Source organism: Cucurbita maxima, unplaced genomic scaffold (assembly GCF_002738345.1).
Source record: "Cucurbita maxima cultivar Rimu unplaced genomic scaffold, Cmax_1.0 Cma_Scf00029, whole genome shotgun sequence".
Lineage (NCBI taxonomy): Eukaryota > Viridiplantae > Streptophyta > Magnoliopsida > Cucurbitales > Cucurbitaceae > Cucurbita > Cucurbita maxima.
The window spans coordinates 2,659,259-2,666,264 of record NW_019272045.1 but is presented as its reverse complement, the minus strand read 5'-3'; positions in this window follow the sequence as shown (position 1 = coordinate 2,666,264).

Here is a 7,006-nt window from a genome sequence, read left to right as displayed (position 1 = left end):
ACCTCAACTCAGGGGCAAGCAACCATATGTGCGGTCAAAGGTGGAGGTCAAAGGCCGAGGTACGATACATTTCTTACAAAAGGATGGTTTAATGGGGTCAATCCAAGATGTTTATTACGTACCAGACTTCAAGACTAACATATTAAGTATGGGGCAACTCACAGAGAAAGGTTACTCGATATTCTTAAAGGACCGTCTGCTACACCTGAAAAATAAGCAAGGGCTTTTGGTTGCTCGAGTCGAGATAGGAAGAAATCAGATGTACAAATTGAACTTAAGAAGCATACGAGAAAAGTGTTTGCGAGTCGATGTAGAAGACAAGGCATCACTGTGGCATCTCCATTTTGGTCACCTACATCATGGCGGCCTAAAGGAGTTAGTGAAGAAGAATATGGTACATGGACTTTGAAAGAAAATTTTGTGAACAATGCTTGCTCAACAAGCATGCGAGAACCTCAATTCAAAATAAGGCTGAACTTTGGGCTAAACAACCTCTCAAGTTGATCCATACATATATATGTGGACCAATTACCCCTGAGTCCTTTAGCAGAAGAAGTATTTAATTTCCTTTATCGATGATTAATCACGGAAAACTTGGGCTTACTTTCTGAAAGGAAAATCCGAGGCATTCGAGGTGTTCAAAAAGTTCAAAGTAATGGTGGAGAAGGAAACTGGTAGACACATCAAAGCTATACGATCCGATAGAGGTGGCGAGTATATTCAACAACTTTCATGGAGTATTGCGAGGAGAAAGGCATAACGCGATTTCTAACCGCACCATATACCCCTCAACAAAATGGTGTGGCCAAGAGAAAGAACCGGACCATTCTCGACATGGTTCGCTAATGCTCAAGAGCAAAAAGGATGTCGAAGGAATTTTGGGCATAAGCCATGCAATGCGCCATCTACGTACAGAATCGATGTCCACATGCAAAGTTAGATGATCAAACACCACAAGAGGCTTAAAGCGGACAAAAGCCTACAATCTCTCATCTCAAAGTGTTCGGTAGTGTGGCTTATGCTTGAAGGTGTTAATATAACACATGCGGAAGCAATTTGGATCTTAGGCACTTTTAGAACATCAATTATAGTAAATAACTAGCATGTTCATAAGTATTAAAACTTAATGAGTTTGAATATTAACCTTTTGTAGTTCAAATTCCTTTTTCCTCACGAACCGGTTTCGAACCACCACTAGTGTCTTCTCCACTATCCTCCAGCCATAGAACGGGATTGTGGAATCTGATGAGTGACTAAACTTTGGAGGGATTTTTATATATGAAGAGAGTGTTTGTGAGAGGTTTTTCTCAAGGTTTTTCACCAACAAGAGGACCTTTCATGTATTATGATCACTCTATTCATAGAGTCATGTTTGCATGTTCATGCAAATTTGAGATCACCAAATTTTGACACTCAAAATTCCACTCAAATGTTTGGGATTATGTGACAAGCATGCATGTTTGAGTTAACCAAATTTTGACACTCAAAATTCCACCCAAATTTGTGGGGTTTATTTGGCAAACATGCAAGTTTGGTTAAATCAGATTTTGACACCTCAAAATTCCACTAACATGGACTTTTTTATTAAATGAAGTCAACATATTGACTTTCTTCATTTTAATTCAACAATCAATTTTAATTATTAATTTCAAATTAAAGTAATATTAAATGATTAATTAAACTATTTAATTAATATTTAATATTAATTCAAATGACAATCCCAATTAATTCTCACACATATTTGATTAAGATATTAAATCTTATTTAAATATCTCAAATTCTCTCTTTTTGTTTAATTCGTAAATAAAACAAAAATGCGGTTAAATATATCGTATATATGTAGGTATTCTCCCTAATTTGAATTCGAACACTTCGAACTCACTCGTCACACTGTTCTATGGTTTAGTCGATATGAGCTAGCAGAGGGACCTAATGAACCAATAGATCATGGGCTCCAACGATCCAAGATTAACCGGTTAAACTCATTAACCTTGTTAACCAACATTCGTTAACTACAAGGACATTCCACTATAGCCTAGTAGTTGCACTTCCCTCACTATAGATATATTTCTATCCATTTGATATAACCATGATTAGTAAGTCGATTCTTCACAGGTTGTTCGTAACTAGAGTTGGGTCAATTTACCGTTTTACCCCTGAAGTTACTTCTTGTTTCTTATTTCTCACTGATCCTCTAATGAACAATTGGTTTGTGGTCCAACCAATAAACCGTATCCCTCTCAGGCTAATGAGAGGGTGTGACCCCTTGTTCAATACTTGGAGTCAATACTTAAGGGAACTACCTCTCTTCTATTCTTAAAAATGGGTAGGAGTGAATTCCATCTTGCACCCCACGTCCCCAGCCATTTACCCAGTCTTACCTCTTAAATGGGAAGCCTATTGAGTTGGCGAACTTGAGCCACTCTCACCCATGCAAATCTAAGGATAATTCCGAATAAACAGGAGTTCATCAGGATTAGGATCGAGTTACCTAGGTCATTGAATGAAAAGAAAATCAGTCTCAACAGTAAACGACATTATAAAGTGAGAGGGATTTTCTTCATGGTCCGATCTTATGCAATACTCATTGCATAGGACGCCCCCACTGACATGTCTCCACATGTACAATTTAGTGATCAGATTGTTTATATCATATACAAAAGTGGGCGGCATCCATAGTGTACCCAGAATAAGGTACTCAGCCTTATTCTTATACTATAGATCATTTTGATTATATACTTGAACTTGATCAACTCTTATGTCTCTACATATAGTTCAAGTAATCATACTATAGCCAGAGTGTTCTTAGTTTATTGGATTTAGATTAATGATCGTAAAGCTCACTTTATTCAATAACAATCTTTACTGAATAAACAACAATAATAACTTTATTGAAAATAGAATATGTTTTTTGTTTACAAACCATGAGTTTTGGGACATAAAACCCAACAATGCTCACGTACCAGATCAACGAAGAATGAAACTCGAAGACAAAAGCAAAAGGTATATATTTATTGGATATGATGATAAGACAAAAGGATACAAACTACTTGACCTGATTAGCAAGATGGTGATAGTGAGTCGCGATGTGCGAGTAAATGAAGCAAGCGAATGGGATTAGAACAATTTGATGAAAGTCAATGTCGGGAGTCTGTGCTATCTGGTAAACACACGCCTTGATCTTCCTTATTCCGTTGGATACGTGAGTAGGTTTATGGAAGCACCTAGGGAAGAGCATCTAGGGCTGTCAAACGCATCATGCACTATGTAACCGGAACTAGAGGTTGGGGTGAAAGATACTGCGCAGGGAGAGGAAAGAAGAAGCTTGAGCTGGTCGGCTACAATGATAGTGACATGGCCAGTGACGTTGATGATCGTAAGAACACCAGCGGGATGATTTACTTCCTCTCAGGCGGTGCGATCTGTTGGCAATCAACTAAGCAAAAGGTAGTTGCTTTATCTTCTTGCGAAGCAGAGTACATTGCCGCTTCGACGACAGCAACACAGGGAGCCTGGCTTGCGCGACTGATGGAAGAACTCATCAGAAAAGAAGGCGATCCACAAATGCTTTATGTGGACAACAAAGCTACGATCTCCCTGATCAAAAATTTGGTTTTGCATGACCAGAGCAAGCACATAAAGATTAGGTTCCATTACATTCGAAAGTGTGCAGATCGGGGGCTTATCAAGATTGACTTAATTCGAACAGAGGAACAACTTGGAGACTTCTTTACCAAGTCTCTAGCATGGGTAAAATTTGAGGAACTTCGTTCAAAGATCGGAGATCAAATAATAAGGTAGATATACCACAGGTTTTAGGGGGAGATTGTTAGATAAAAGCCTGAGGTTTCCTTATTTAGCTTTACACGTTTTAATCCGTTGATTGAATATCTTCCTTTGACCATTTGACAAACACGTGGAATGGATTACCAACTTTTTAGGTAGCCATTTTGGAAGGAAGGGGCACATATTTAGTTGATCACTCTCGGCCATTTTTAGGATAAGTTAATTATTTAAATATGTGAATGTATTAAGAAAGAAAACTTCATCTTTTTTTAGCAAGGTCAAATCTCAAGTTCTCTCTCTTATTTTTACATGTGTTTTTATTTTCTTCCAACAACTTTCTCCTCTAGTCCTCTCACACCAATAGTGAAAAGGGATTTCCTCTCACCAATTGTCAAAAAAACATCCGTAAATATCGAAGTTGGAGAATCATCAGTCACTGCACCAACAAGTGCACCAACAGACTCAGAAATTTCCGATGATGAAGATGAACCACGACAACTCAAAATGCGAAGTTTGTAAGATTTGTATGACTCAACAAATGAGGTACACCTTGTATGTCTTCTGGCAGATGCTGAAAATATCAGCTTTGAAGAGGCGGTGCGAGACACGAAATGGAAAACTACCATGGATGAGGAGATTAAAGCGATTCATCGCAACAACACATGGGAAGTGACAGAATTACCTGAAGAAAGTCAGTCCATAGGTGTGAAGTGGGTATTCAAGAAAAAGATGAATGCTCAAGACAAGATTGAGCGATACAAGGCGCGACTTGTTGCGAAGGGATACAAGCAAAAGGTGGGAATCGACTATGACGAAGTGTTTGCTCCCGTCGCTAGAATGGAGACAATCCAATTGCTCATTTCCCAAGCAACTCAATTCAAATGGCAGATTTTTCGAATGGATGTCAAGTCAACATTCTTGAATGGTGTGCTTGAAGAAGAAGTATACCTCGAACAACCTCCCGGGTACATGAAAATTGGAGAAGAGAATAAGGTACTAAAATTGAAAAATGCGCTTTACAGGTTGAAACAAGCACCACGAGCATGGAATACTCGCATCGATGCATACTTCAAGGAGAACAGGTACAAGCAATGTCCTCACGAACATTCACTTTACGCAAAGAAGAGTGGAGGTAATGTGATACTTGTCGCTCTATCGATGACCTCATCTTCTCAGGCAACAATAATGAAATGATAGAAGAGTTAAAAAAACACAACGACACGAGAATTTGAGATGACAGACTTGGGCTTGTTGAAGTTTTTCCTTGGTTTGGAGGTTAAACAAGGAGAGACAAACATTTTTATATCACAAGAGAAATATGCAAAGGAGATTTTGAAGAAGTACAAGATGGAAAATTGCAACCCGCTATCAACACCAATGGAACCAGGTGCAAAACTCTCAAAGTACGATGAAGGAGAACGAGTAGATGCAAATTGGTACCGGAGCCTGGTGGGAAGTCTTCGCTATCTTACATGCACAAGGCCAGATTTTTCATTAAGTGTCGGCATAATAAGCCGGTTCATGGAGAAGCCAATCTATTCACATTAGAAGGCGTTGAAGCGAGTCCTATGATACATGTAAGGAACGGTGTCACTTGGGCTATTCTACTAAAAAATAGAAGATTAGAAGTTAGTCGGTTACTCTGATAGTGATTGGTGCGGAGACAAAGACGATCGAAAAAGTACATTTGGTTATGTATTCTTCATGGGCAACACAACATTTACTTGGCTTTCAATGAAACAACCGATCGTGACACTCTCGATGTGTGAAGCTGAGTATGTGGCAGCATCTTAGTGTGTGTGTTACACAATATGACTTAGAAATTTGTTGAGTAAGATGGAGCTAAAGCAACGAGGTGCAGCCGTAATACAAGTTGACAACAAATTAGTAATTGAGTTGGCCAAGAACCCAGTGAACCATGAAAGAAGCAAACACATTGACGTTCGATTTCATTTTATCTGAAATCATGTGAAGGAAGGAAACATGGAATTGCTGCATGTGGCAAGTCAGGATCAAGTTGCGGACATCTTTACAAAACCGCTACCGAAAGTACTTTTCGACAAATACAAGAAGATGATTGGCATGACAGATGTTAGGAGCATTTAAGTTTATAGAGTAGTTTTGTTGGAATAAACTTAATGGTGAAAAGTAGTTTTAATTTTGTTAATTTTAATAAGTTTTTGAAATTGAGTTAAAAGGAAAAGAAAAAAAAAGAGAGGCCAATAATTATTTTAGGAAAGATTGAGTTTATGGAGAGACATTTTTACCCTTTAGAAAACTTATAAATTAATTTGTTTTCTGGGAGCAAACCACCAAAAAGCAAAAGTACAGAGCAAATAAAAAGGTTTTGGAGAGCAAAACAACACAGAGAAAAAGTACATAGCAATATAAAAAGGTTTTTCAGAATTTTTTGTCTCCTTGTCTCTCCCCACTCGACATCTCTTTCACAGTTTCGTAAGTGTTATTTTAACAAATTTGTATCAGAGCGACCATTTATTTCAACAGAGCTCAAATCAAGGAAATTAGATTATTGTATGTGAGATCCCACATCGGTTGGGGAGGAGGATTAGATTATTGTATGTGAGATCCCACATCGGTTGAGGAGGAAGAAACATTTTTTATAAGGGTGGAAACCTCTCCTTAGCAAGATGTGTTTTAAAAACTTTCCGAGGAAGTCCAAAAGGAAAAGCCTAAAGATGACAATATTTGTTAGCGATGGCCTTGGATTGTTACAAATGGGTATCAGAGGAAGACATCAGGCGGTGTATTAACAAGGATGCTGGGCCCCAAAGGGGGGATGGACACCGTGGCAGTGTGCCAGCGAGGATGCAGGGCCCCGAAAGGGAGTGGATTATGAGATCCCACATCGATTGAAGAGAGGAACGAGTGTCAGCGAGGACGCTGAACCTCGAAGGGGGGTGGATTGTTAGATGCCATGTCGGTTGGGGAGGAGAACGAAACAATTTTTATAAGGGTGTGAAAACCTTTCCCTAACATATGCATTTTAAAAATCTTGAGGGGAAACCCGAAAGGAAAAACCTAAAGAAAACAATATCGGCTAGCAATTATAAAAAATGTTACAAATAGTATCAGAGTCAGGCACTAGATGATGTGCCAACCAGCAAAGATGCTGAGCCCCAAAGGGGGGTGGATTGGGGATCTCACATCGATTGAAGAAGGGAACGAGTGCCACCAAGGACGTTGGGCCCCAAAAGGAGGA